The sequence below is a fragment of the Pseudophryne corroboree genome, unplaced genomic scaffold, assembly GCF_028390025.1.
Source record: "Pseudophryne corroboree isolate aPseCor3 unplaced genomic scaffold, aPseCor3.hap2 scaffold_1908, whole genome shotgun sequence".
NCBI lineage: Eukaryota > Metazoa > Chordata > Amphibia > Anura > Myobatrachidae > Pseudophryne > Pseudophryne corroboree.
This window is the reverse complement of record NW_026968546.1, coordinates 1,849-16,212: the sequence shown is the minus strand read 5'-3', so window position 1 is coordinate 16,212 and position 14,364 is coordinate 1,849. Positions and strand designations below refer to the sequence as shown.

At 34.7% G+C, this 14,364-nt stretch overlaps 1 non-coding gene across 1 annotated transcript; it reads left to right on the top strand.

Moving 5' to 3' along the window:
• The first annotated feature begins 14,089 nt into the window (after positions 1-14,089).
• Positions 14,090-14,163, top strand: TRNAN-AUU (transfer RNA asparagine (anticodon AUU)). The gene has a single exon. It is a non-coding gene; the product is annotated as a tRNA-Asn (tRNA).
• Positions 14,164-14,364: the final 201 nt, after the last annotated feature.

Here is a 14,364-nt window from a genome sequence, read left to right as displayed (position 1 = left end):
ACTTTTTAAAGTTTTTCTAGGAAACGTTTTAGATGAATGCTTATTAGCCTTTGTCAGTATGCACTTTCGCAAAGTGTCTCTGTGGCGCAATCAGTTAGTGTGTACGGCTATTAACTAAAAGGTTGGTGGTTCAATCCCACCCAGGGATGTAATTGATCTTGTTATCAGATTTTGGTGATCTTTAAGTAGACAAGTCAAAATTTCAAACTCCCTCTTATGGTGTAGGGTACCTGGCCTTCTCTGATGTAATCAGAGTTAGATTTGATTCATTGATTTTATAAAAACAGCTAGGAAGCACAATTTAGCAGTGGTTTGCAGAGAAAAAAAATATGCTGGCAGAAAAATCCAATTGAGTGATTAAACAGCTCTTCATTTTCTGGCTTTATTTTTATGCTAACAAATTTGTTCTCTGAAAAGTGTCCACAAAGCCAAGTCTCTGATTAACACCTTTGTAAGGATGGTTTTTCACCTATTACTAAATTAAACTTGCTTCATTGGAAAGGCAGCAAGATGCATCCTCATTTCAATGTCTACTGAAATAATACAAGTTGACACCAGGAAACATTAACGCCACTGCATCCTTGCTGCTTTCTCATGTGGAAGTCTGTTTAATGCGAAAACAAGGTGATATCTAATTATCACACAGGTAAGGAATTAAGAAAATCTTTATTTAAGGGTGAAGATGTTTCTCACAAAATCGTTGCCCCAATGCATCATTGAAATTCAAGCTGGAAAGATGATTTTAATATATCACTTGTACATTTTGTATTGCTCTTCTGGTGACAATGTAGTTTGTTTTTGTCAATTACCATTTTAATAATAGGGTAAAGAAAATTAAGTGGATTTTTGAAAGAAAACAATACTGTCAATATACTATCAAAACAAATTAAAATGGTAAAAGTTATTGTACTTTAAGTAAAAATAAAAGAGCCAAAATATCAATCCCAGTTTTGGATTACTTTAATTAACAAAAAAAATGCATATAGCAAAGGATAGTTTCAATCTGCCTACCTCTGGGTTATGGGCCCAGCATGCTTCCATTGCAGTACTCTGCTGCACATGTAAGTGCAAGAGATCCTGAAGCACTCACTCATCATGGGAAAGTACCAATGTGTTTCTTCATTGGTTGATGGAAGAAACATCTTACAAAAACTCTCCAGATTATTGACTTTTTAAAGTTTTTCTAGGAAACGTTCTTGATGAATGCTTATTAGCCTTTGTCAGTATGTACTTTTTGCAAAGTGTCTCTGTGGTGCAATTGGTTAGTGTGTAAGGCTATTAACCAAAAGGTTTGTGGTTCAATCCCACCCAGGAACGTAATTGACCTTGTGATCAGATTTTGGTGATATTTAAGTAGACAAGTCAAAATTTCAAACCCCATCTTATTGTGTAGGGTACCTGGCCTTCTCTGATGTAATCAGAGTTAGATTTGATTCAGTGATTTTATAAAAAACATCTAGGAAGCACAATTTAGCAGTGGGTTGCAGAGAAAAAAAAATATGCTGGCAAAAAAAATCCAATTGAGTGATTAAACAGCTCTTCATTTTCTGGCTTTATTTTTATGCTAACAAATTTGTTCTCTGAAAAGTGTCCACAAAGCCAAGTCTCTGATTAACACCTTTGTAGGGATGGTTTTTCACCTATTACTAAATTAAACTTGCTTCATTGGAAAGGCAGCAAGATGCATCCTCATTTCAATGTCTACTGAAATAATACAAGTTGACACCAGGAAACATTAACGCCACTGCATCCTTGCTGCTTTCTCATGTGGAAGTCTGTTTAATGCGAAAACAAGGTGATATCTAATTAGCACACAGGTAAGGAATTAAGAAAATCTTTATTTAAGGGTGAAGATGTTTCTCACAAAATCGTTGCCACAATGCATCATTGAAATCCAAGCTGGAAAGATGATTTTAATATATCACTTGTACATTTTGTATTGCTCTTCTGGTGACAATGTAGTTTGTTTTTGTCAATTACCATTTTAATAATAGGGTAAAGAAAATTAAGTGGATTTTTGAAAGAAAACAATACTGTCAATATACTATTAAACAAATTAAAATGGTAAAAGTTATTGTACTTTAAGTAAAAATAAAAGAGCCAAAATATCAATCCCAGTTTTGGATTACTTTAATTAAAAAAAAAAAGCATACAGCAGAGGATAGTTTCAATCTGCCTACCTCTGGGTTATGAGCCCAGCATGCTTCCATTGCTGTACTCTGCTGCACATGTAAGTGCAAGAGATCCTGAAGCACTCACTCATCATGGGAAAGTACCAATGTGTTTCTTCGTTGGTTGATGGAAGAAACATCTTACAAAAACTCTCCAGATTATTGACTTTTTAACGTTTTTCTAGGAAACGTTTTAGATGAATGTTTATTAGCCTTTGTCAGTATGCATTTTCGCAAAGTGTCTCTGTGGCGCAATCAGTTAGTGTGTACGGCTATTAACTAAGAGGTTGGTGGTTCAATCCCACCCAGGGATGTAATTGATCTTGTTATCAGATTTTAGTGATCTTTAAGTAGACAAGTCAAAATTTCAAACCCCCTCTTATGGTGTAGGGTACCTGGCCTTCTCTGATGTAATCAGAGTTAGATTTGATTCAGTGATTTTATAAAAAACAGCTAGGAAGCACAATTTAGCAGTTGGTTGCAGAGAAAAAAAATATGCTGGCAAAAAAAATCCAATTGAGTGATTAAACAGCTCTTCATTTTCTGGCTTTATTTTTATGCTAACAAATTTGTTCTCTGAAAAGTGTCCACAAAGCCAAGTCTCTGATTAACACCTTTGTAGGGATGGTTTTTCACCTATTACTAAATTAAACTTGCTTCATTGGAAAGGCAGCAAGATGCATCCTCATTTCAATGTCTACTGAAATAATACAAGTTGACACCAGGAAACATTAACGCCACTGCATCCTTGCTGCTTTCTCATGTGGAAGTCTGTTTAATGCGAAAACAAGGTGATATCTAATTAGCACACAGGTAAGGAATTAAGAAAATCTTTATTTAAGGGTGAAGATGTTTCTCACAAAATCGTTGCCCCAATGCATCATTGAAATTCAAGCTGGAAAGATGATTTTAATATATCACTTGTACATTTTGTATTGCTCTTCTGGTGACAATGTAGTTTGTTTTTGTCAATTACCATTTTAATAATAGGGTAAAGAAAATGAAGTGGATTTTTGAAAGAAAACAATACTGTCAATATACTATTAAAACAAATTAAAATGGTAAAAGTTATTGTACTTTAAGTAAAAATAAAAGAGCCAAAATATCAATCCCAGTTTTGGATTACTTTAATTAACAAAAAAAAATGCATATAGCAGAGGATAGTTTCAATCTGCCTACCTCTGGGTTATGGGCCCAGCATGCTTCCATTGCTGTACTCTGCTGCACATGTAAGTGCAAGAGATCCTGAAGCACTCACTCATCATGGGAAAGTACCAATGTGTTTCTTCGTTGGTTGATAGAAGAAACATCTTACAAAAACTCTCCAGATTATTGACTTTTTTAAGTTTTTCTAGGAAACGTTTTAGATGAATGCTTATTAGCATTTGTCAGTATGTACGTTTGCAAAGTGTCTCTGTGGCGCAATCAGTTAGTGTGTACGGCTATTAACCAAAAGGTTGGTGGTTCAATCCCACCCAGGGACGTAATTGACCTTGTTATCAGATTTTGGTGATCTTTAAGTAGACAAGTCAAATTTCATACCCCCTGTTATTGTGTAGGGTACCTGGCCTTCTCAGATGTAATCAGAGTTATATTTGATTCAGTGATTTTATAAAAACATCTAGGAAGCACAATTTAGCAGTGGGTTGCAGAGAAAAAGAAATATGCTTGCAAAAAAATCAAATTGCGTGATTAAACAGCTCTTCATTTTCTGGCTTTATTTTTATGCTAACAAATTTGTTCTCTGAAAAGTGTCCACAAAGCCAAGTCTCTGATTAACACCTTTGTAGGGATGTTTTTTCACCTATTACTAAATTAAACTTGCTTCATTGGAAAGGCAGCAAGATGCATCCTCATTTCAATGTCTACTGAAATAATACAGGTTGAAACCAGGAAACATTAACGCCACTGCATCCTTGCTGCTTTCTCATGTGGAAGTCTGTTTAATGTGAAAACAAGGTGATATCTAATTAGCACACAGGTAAGGAATTACGAAAATCTTTATTTAAGGGTGAAGATGTTTCTCACAAAATTGTTGCCCCAATGCATCATTGAAATTCAAGCTGGAAAGATGATTTTAATATATCACTTGTACATTTTGTATTGCTCTTCTGGTGACAATGTAGTTTTTTTTGTCAATTACCATTTTAATAATAGGGTAAAGAAAATTAAGTGGATTTTTGAAAGAAAACTATACTGTCAATATACTATTAAAACAAATTAAAATGGTAAAAGTTATTGTACTTTAAGTAAAAATAAAAGAGCAAAAATATCAATCCCAGTTTTGATTACTTAAATTAACAAAAAAAAATGCATATAGCAAAGGATAGTTTCAATCTGCCTACCTCTGGGTTATGGGTCCAGCATGCTTCCATTGCAGTACTCTGCTGCACATGTAAGTGCAAGAGATCCTGAAGCACTCACTCATCATGGGAAAGTACCAATGTGTTTATTCGTTGGTTGATAGAAGAAACATCTTACAAAAACTCTCCAGATTATTGATTTTTAATGTTTTTCTAGGAAACGTTCTAGATGTATGCTTATTAGCCTTTGTCAGTATGTACTTTTCGCAAAGTGTCTCTGTGGCGCAATCGGTTAGTGTGTTCGGCTATTAACCAAAAGGTTGGTGGTTCAATCCCACCCAGGGACGTAATTGACCTTGTGATCAGATTTTGGTGATATTTAAGTAGACAAGTCAAAATTTCAAACCCCCTCTTATTGTGTAGGGTACCTGGCCTTCTCTGATGTAATCAGAGTTAGATTTGATTAAGTGATTTTATAAAAAACTGCTAGGAAGCACAATTTAGCAGTGGGTTGCAGAGAAAAAAAATATGCTGGCAGAAAAATCCAATTGAGTGATTAAACAGCTCTTCATTTTCTGGCTTTATTTTTATGCTAACAAATTTGTTCTCTGAAAAGTGTCCACAAAGCCAAGTCTCTGATTAACACCTTTGTAGGGATGGTTTTTCACCTATTACTAAATTAAACTTGCTTCATTGGAAAGGCAGCAAGATGCATCCTCATTTCAATGTCTACTGAAATAATACAGGTTGACACCAGGAAACATTAACGCCACTGCATCCTTGCTGCTTTCTCATGTGGAAGTCTGTTTAATGTGAAAACAAGGTGATATCTAATTAGCACACAGGTAAGGAATTAAGAAAATCTTTATTTAAGGGTGAAGATGTTTCTCACAAAATCGTTGCCCCAATGCATCATTGAAATTCAAGCTGGAAAGATGATTTTAATATATCACTTGTACATTTTGTATTGCTCTTCTGGTGACAATGTAGTTTGTTTTTGTCAATTACAATTTTAATAATAGGGTAAAGAAAATTAAGTGGATTTTTGAAAGAAAACAATACTGTCAATATACTATCAAAACAAATTAAAATGGTAAAAGTTATTGTACTTTAAGTAAAAATAAAAGAGCCAAAATATCAATCCCAGTTTTGGATTACTTTAATTAACAAAAAAAATGCATATAGCAAAGGATAGTTTCAATCTGCCTACCTCTGGGTTATGGGCCCAGCATGCTTCCATTGCAGTACTCTGCTGCACATGTAAGTGCAAGAGATCCTGAAGCACTCACTCATCATGGGAAAGTACCAATGTGTTTCTTCGTTGGTTGATGGAAGAAACATCTTACAAAAACTCTCCAGATTATTGACTTTTTAAAGTTTTTCTAGGAAACGTTTTAGATGAATGCTTATTAGCCTTTGTCAGTATGCACTTTCGCAAAGTGTCTCTGTGGCGCAATCAGTTAGTGTGTACGGCTATTAACTAAAAGGTTGGTGGTTCAATCCCACCCAGGGATGTAATTGATCTTGTTATCAGATTTTGGTGATCTTTAAGTAGACAAGTCAAAATTTCAAACCCCCTCTTATGGTGTAGGGTACCTGGCCTTCTCTGATGTAATCAGAGTTAGATTTGATTCATTGATTTTATAAAAACAGCGAGGAAGCACAATTTAGCAGTGGTTTGCAGAGAAAAAAAATATGCTGGCAGAAAAATCCAATTGAGTGATTAAACAGATCTTCATTTTCTGGCTTTATTTTTATGCTAACAAATTTGTTCTCTGAAAAGTGTCCACAAAGCCAAGTCTCTGATTAACACCTTTGTAAGGATGGTTTTTCACCTATTACTAAATTAAACTTGCTTCATTGGAAAGGCAGCAAGATGCATCCTCATTTCAATGTCTACTGAAATAATACAAGTTGACACCAGGAAACATTAACGCCACTGCATCCTTGCTGCTTTCTCATGTGGAAGTCTGTTTAATGCAAAAACAAGGTGATATCTAATTATCACACAGGTAAGGAATTAAGAAAATCTTTATTTAAGGGTGAAGATGTTTCTCACAAAATCGTTGCCCCAATGCATCATTGAAATTCAAGCTGGAAAGATGATTTTAATATATCACTTGTACATTTTGTATTGCTCTTCTGGTGACAATGTAGTTTGTTTTTGTCAATTACCATTTTAATAATAGGGTAAAGAAAATTAAGTGGATTTTTGAAAGAAAACAATACTGTCAATATACTATTAAAACAAATTAAAATGGTAAAAGTTATTGTACTTTAAGTAAAAATAAAAGAGCCAAAATATCAATCCCAGTTTTGGATTACTTTAATTAACAAAAAAAAAAGCATATAGCAGAGGATAGTTTCAATCTGCCTACCTCTGGGTTATGGGCCCAGCATGCTTCCATTGCTGTACTCTGCTGCACATGTAAGTGCAAGAGATCCTGAAGCACTCACTCATCATGGGAAAGTACCAATGTGTTTCTTCGTTGGTTGATGGAAGAAACATCTTACAAAAACTCTCCAGATTATTGACTTTTTAAAGATTTTCTAGGAAACGTTTTAGATGAATGCTTATTAGCCCTTGTCAGTATATACTTTTGCAATGTGTCTCTGTGGCGCAATCAGTTAGTGTGTACGGCTATTAACCAAAAGGTTGGTGGTTCAATCCCACCCAGGTACGTAATTGACCTTGTTATCAGATTTTGGTGATCTTTAAGTAGACAAGTCAAAATTTCAAACCCCCTGTTATGGTGTAGGGTACCTGGCCTTCTCTGATGTAATCAGAGTTAGATTTGATTCAGTGATTTATAAAAACAGCTAGGAAGCACAATTTAGCAGTGGGTTGTAGAGAAAAAGAAATATGCTGGCAGAAAAATCCAATTGAGTGATTAAACAGCTCTTCATTTTCTGGCTTTATTTTTATGCTAACAAATTTGTTCTCTGAAAAGTGTCCACAAAGCAAAGTCTCTGATTACACCTTTGTAGGGATGGTTTTTCACCTATTACTAAATTAAACTTGCTTCATTGGAAAGGCAGCAAGATGCATCCTCATTTCAATGTCTACTGAAATAATACAGGTTGACACCAGGAAACATTAACGCCACTGCATCCTTGCTGCTTTCTCATGTGGAAGTCTGTTTAATGTGAAAACAAGGTGATATCTAATTAGCACACAGGTAAGGAATTAAGAAAATCTTTATTTAAGGGTGAAGATGTTTCTCACAAAATCGTTGCCCCAATGCATCATTGAAATTCAAGCTGGAAAGATGATTTTAATATATCACTTGTACATTTTGTATTGCTCTTCTGGTGACAATGTAGTTTGTTTTTGTCAATTACCATTTTAATAATAGGGTAAAGAAAATGAAGTGGATTTTTGAAAGAAAACAATACTGTCAATATACTATTAAAACAAATTAAAATGGTAAAAGTTATTGTACTTTAAGTAAAAATAAAAGAGCCAAAATATCAATCCCAGTTTTGGATTACTTTAATTAACAAAAAAAAATGCATATAGCAGAGGATAGTTTCAATCTGCCTACCTCTGGGTTATGGGCCCAGCATGCTTCCATTGCTGTACTCTGCTGCACATGTAAGTGCAAGAGATCCTGAAGCACTCACTCATCATGGGAAAGTACCAATGTGTTTCTTCGTTGGTTGATAGAAGAAACATCTTACAAAAACTCTCCAGATTATTGACTTTTTTAAGTTTTTCTAGGAAACGTTTTAGATGAATGCTTATTAGCATTTGTCAGTATGTACTTTTGCAAAGTGTCTCTGTGGCGCAATCAGTTAGTGTGTACGGCTATTAACCAAAAGGTTGGTGGTTCAATCCCACCCAGGGACGTAATTGACCTTGTTATCAGATTTTGGTGATCTTTAAGTAGACAAGTCAAATTTCATACCCCCTGTTATTGTGTAGGGTACCTGGCCTTCTCAGATGTAATCAGAGTTAGATTTGATTCAGTGATTTTATAAAAAACTGCTAGGAAGCACAATTTAGCAGTGGGTTGCAGAGAAAAAAAATATGCTGGCAGAAAAATCCAATTGAGTGATTAAACAGCTCTTCATTTTCTGACTTTATTTTTATGCTAACAAATTTGTTCTCTGAAAAGTGTCCACAAAGCCAAGTCTCTGATTAACACCTTTGTAGGGATGGTTTTTCACCTATTACTAAATTAAACTTGCTTCATTGGAAAGGCAGCAAGATGCATCCTCATTTCAATGTCTACTGAAATAATACAGGTTGACACCAGGAAACATTAACGCCACTGCATCCTTGCTGCTTTCTCATGTGGAAGTCTGTTTAATGTGAAAACAAGGTGATATCTAATTAGCACACAGGTAAGGAATTAAGAAAATCTTTATTTAAGGGTGAAGATGTTTCTCACAAAATCGTTGCCCCAATGCATCATTGAAATTCAAGCTGGAAAGATGATTTTAATATATCACTTGTACATTTTGTATTGCTCTTCTGGTGACAATGTAGTTTGTTTTTGTCAATTACCATTTTAATAATAGGGTAAAGAAAATGAAGTGGATTTTTGAAAGAAAACAATACTGTCAATATACTATTAAAACAAATTAAAATGGTAAAAGTTATTGTACTTTAAGTAAAAATAAAAGAGCCAAAATATCAATCCCAGTTTTGGATTACTTTAATTAACAAAAAAAAATGCATATAGCAGAGGATAGTTTCAATCTGCCTACCTCTGGGTTATGGGCCCAGCATGCTTCCATTGCTGTACTCTGCTGCACATGTAAGTGCAAGAGATCCTGAAGCACTCACTCATCATGGGAAAGTACCAATGTGTTTCTTCGTTGGTTGATAGAAGAAACATCTTACAAAAACTCTCCAGATTATTGACTTTTTTAAGTTTTTCTAGGAAACGTTTTAGATGAATGCTTATTAGCATTTGTCAGTATGTACTTTTGCAAAGTGTCTCTGTGGCGCAATCAGTTAGTGTGTACGGCTATTAACCAAAAGGTTGGTGGTTCAATCCCACCCAGGGACGTAATTGACCTTGTTATCAGATTTTGGTGATCTTTAAGTAGACAAGTCAAATTTCATACCCCCTGTTATTGTGTAGGGTACCTGGCCTTCTCAGATGTAATCAGAGTTAGATTTGATTCAGTGATTTTATAAAAAACTGCTAGGAAGCACAATTTAGCAGTGGGTTGCAGAGAAAAAAAATATGCTGGCAGAAAAATCCAATTGAGTGATTAAACAGCTCTTCATTTTCTGACTTTATTTTTATGCTAACAAATTTGTTCTCTGAAAAGTGTCCACAAAGCCAAGTCTCTGATTAACACCTTTGTAGGGATGGTTTTTCACCTATTACTAAATTAAACTTGCTTCATTGGAAAGGCAGCAAGATGCATCCTCATTTCAATGTCTACTGAAATAATACAGGTTGACACCAGGAAACATTAACGCCACTGCATCCTTGCTGCTTTCTCATGTGGAAGTCTGTTTAATGTGAAAACAATGTGATATCTAATTAGCACACAGGTAAGGAATTAAGAAAATCTTTATTTAAGGGTGAAGATGTTTCTCACAAAATCGTTGCCCCAATGCATCATTGAAATTAAAGCTGGAAAGATGATTTTAATATATCACTTGTACATTTTGTATTGCTCTTCTGGTGACAATGTAGTTTGTTTTTGTCAATTACAATTTTAATAATAGGGTAAAGAAAATTAAGTGGATTTTTGAAAGAAAACAATACTGTCAATATACTATCAAAACAAATTAAAATGGTAAAAGTTGTTGTACTTTAAGTAAAAATAAAAGAGCCAAAATATCAATCCCAGTTTTGGATTACTTTAATTAACAAAAAAAATGCATATAGCAAAGGATAGTTTCAATCTGCCTACCTCTGGGTTATGGGCCCAGCATGCTTCCATTGCAGTACTCTGCTGCACATGTAAGTGCAAGAGATCCTGAAGCACTCACTCATCATGGGAAAGTACCAATGTGTTTCTTCGTTGGTTGATGGAAGAAACATCTTACAAATTCTCTCCAGATTATTGACTTTTTAAAGTTTTTCTAGGAAACGTTTTAGATGAATGCTTATTAGCCTTTGTCAGTATGCACTTTCGCAAAGTGTTTCTGTGGCGCAATCAGTTAGTGTGTATGGCTATTAACTAAAAGGTTGGTGGTTCAATCCCACCCAGGGATGTAATTGATCTTGTTATCAGATTTTGGTGATCTTTAAGTAGACAAGTCAAAATTTCAAACCCCCTCTTATGGTGTAGGGTACCTGGCCTTCTCTGATGTAATCAGAGTTAGATTTGATTCATTGATTTTATAAAAACAGCGAGGAAGCACAATTTAGCAGTGGTTTGCAGAGAAAAAAAATATGCTGGCAGAAAAATCCAATTGAGTGATTAAACAGCTCTTCATTTTCTGGCTTTATTTTTATGCTAACAAATTTGTTCTCTGAAAAGTGTCCACAAAGCCAAGTCTCTGATTAACACCTTTGTAAGGATGGTTTTTCACCTATTACTAAATTAAACTTGCTTCATTGGAAAGGCAGCAAGATGCATCCTCATTTCAATGTCTACTGAAATAATACAAGTTGACACCAGGAAACATTAACGCCACTGCATCCTTGCTGCTTTCTCATGTGGAAGTCTGTTTAATGCAAAAACAAGGTGATATCTAATTATCACACAGGTAAGGAATTAAGAAAATCTTTATTTAAGGGTGAAGATGTTTCTCACAAAATCGTTGCCCCCAATGCATCATTGAAATTCAAGCTGGAAAGATGATTTTAATATATCACTTGTACATTTTGCATTGCTCTTCTGGTGACAATGTAGTTTGTTTTTGTCAATTACCATTTTAATAATAGGGTAAAGAAAATTAAGTGGATTTTTGAAAGAAAACAATACTGTCAATATACTATTAAAACAAATTAAAATGGTAAAAGTTATTGTACTTTAAGTAAAAATAAAAGAGCCAAAATATCAATCCCAGTTTTGGATTACTTTAATTAACAAAAAAAAAGCATATAGCAGAGGATAGTTTCAATCTGCCTACCTCTGGGTTATGGGCCCAGCATGCTTCCATTGCTGTACTCTGCTGCACATGTAAGTGCAAGAGATCCTGAAGCACTCACTCATCATGGGAAAGTACCAATGTGTTTCTTCGTTGGTTGATAGAAGAAACATCTTACAAAAACTCTCCAGATTATTGACTTTTTTAAGTTTTTCTAGGAATCGTTTTAGATGAATGCTTATTAGCATTTGTCAGTATGTACTTTTGCAAAGTGTCTCTGTGGCGCAATCAGTTAGTGTGTACGGCTATTAACCAAAAGGTTAGTGGTTCAATCCCACCCAGGGACGTAATTGACCTTGTTATCAGATTTTGGTGATCTTTAAGTAGACAAGTCAAATTTCATACCCCCTGTTATTGTGTAGGGTACCTGGCCTTCTCTGATGTAATCAGAGTTAGATTTGATTCAGTGATTTTATAAAAAAAGCTAGGAAGCACAATTTAGCAGTGGGTTGCAGAGAAAAAAAATATGCTGGCAGAAAAATCCAATTGAGTGATTAAACAGCTCTTTATTTTCTGGCTTTATTTTTATGCTAACAAATTTGTTCTCTGAAAAGTGTCCACAAAGCCAAGTCTCTGATTAACACCTTTGTAAGGATGGTTTTTCACCTATTACTAAATTAAACTTGCTTCATTGGAAAGGCAGCAAGATGCATCCTCATTTCAATGTCTACTGAAATAATACAGGTTGACACCAGGAAACATTAACGCCACTGCATCCTTGCTGCTTTCTCATGTGGAAGTCTGTTTAATGTGAAAACAAGGTGATATCTAATTAGCACACAGGTAAGGAATTAAGAATATCTTTATTTAAGGGTGAAGATGTTTCTCACAAAATCGTTGCCCCAATGCATCATTGAAATTCAAGCTGGAAAGATGATTTTAATATATCACTTGTACATTTTGTATTGCTCTTCTGGTGACAATGTAGTTTGTTTTTGTCAATTACCATTTTAATAATAGGGTAAAGAAAATGAAGTGGATTTTTGAAAGAAAACAATACTGTCAATATACTATTAAAACAAATTAAAATGGTAAAAGTTATTGTACTTTAAGTAAAAATAAAAGAGCCAAAATATCAATCCCAGTTTTGGAATACTTTAATTAACAAACAAAAAAATGCATATAGCAGAGGATAGTTTCAATCTGCCTACCTCTGGGTTATGGGCCCAGCATGCTTCCATTGCTGTACTCTGCTGCACATGTAAGTGCAAGAGATCCTGAAGCACTCACTCATCATGGGAAAGTACCAATGTGTTTCTTCGTTGGTTGATAGAAGAAACATCTTACAAAAACTCTCCAGATTATTGACTTTATTAAGTTTTTCTAGGAAACGTTTTAGATGAATGCTTATTAGCCTTTGTCAGTATGTACTTTTGCAAAGTGTCTCTGTGGCGCAATCAGTTAGTGTGTACGGCTATTAACCAAAAGGTTGGTGGTTCAATCCCACCCAGGGACGTAATTGACCTTGTTATCAGATTTTGGTGATATTTAAGTAGACAAGTCAAAATTTCAAACCCCCTCTTATTGTGTAGGGTACCTGGCCTTCTCTGATGTAATCAGAGTTAGATTTGATTCAGTGATTTTATAAAAACATCTAGGAAGCACAATTTAGCAGTGGGTTGCAGAGAAAAAGAAATATGCTTGCAAAAAAATCAAATTGCTTGATTTAACAGCTCTTAATTTTCTTGCTTTGTTTTTATGCTAACAAATTTGTTCTCTGAAAAGTGTCCACAAAGCCAAGTCTCTGATTAACACCTTTGTAGGGATGGTTTTTCACCTATTACTAAATTAAACTTGCTTCATTGGAAAGGCAGCAAGATGCATCCTCATTTCAATGTCTACTGAAATAATACAGGTTGACACCAGGAAACATTAACGCCACTGCATCCTTGCTGCTTTCTCATGTGGAAGTCTGTTTAATGTGAAAACAAGGTGATATCTAATTAGCACACAGGTAAGGAATTACGAAAATCTTTATTTAAGGGTGAAGATGTTTCTCACAAAATTGTTGCCCCAATGCATCATTGAAATTCAAGCTGGAAAGATGATTTTAATATATCACTTGTACATTTTGTATTGCTCTTCTGGTGACAATGTAGTTTTTTTTGTCAATTACCATTTTAATAACAGGGTAAAGAAAATTAAGTGGATTTTTGAAAGAAAACTATACTGTCAATATACTATTAAAACAAATTAAAATGGTAAAAGTTATTGTACTTTAAGTAAAAATAAAAGAGCAAAAATATCAATCCCAGTTTTGATTACTTAAATTAACAAAAAAAATGCATATAGCAAAGGATAGTTTCAATCTGCCTACCTCTGGGTTATGGGTCCAGCATGCTTCCATTGCAGTACTCTGCTGCACATGTAAGTGCAAGAGATCCTGAAGCACTCACTCATCATGGGAAAGTACCAATGTGTTTATTCGTTGGTTGATGGAAGAAACATCTTACAAAAACTCTCCAGATTATTGATTTTTTTATGTTTTTTTAGGAAACGTTCTAGATGTATGCTTATTAGCCTTTGTCAGTAGGCACTTTTTGCAAAGTGTCTCTGTGGCGCAATCGGTTAGTGTGTTCGGCTATTAACCGAAAGGTTGGTGGTTCAATCCCACCCAGGGACGTAATTAAACTTGTGATCAGATTTTGGTGATATTTAAGTAGACAAGTCAAAATTTCAAACCCCCTTTTATGGTGTAGGGTACATGGCCTTCTCTGATGTAATCAGAGTTAGATTTGATTCAGTGATTTTATAAAAAAACAGCTAGGAAGCACAATTTAGCAGTGGGTTGCAGAGAAAAAAAATATGCTGGCAGAAAAATCCA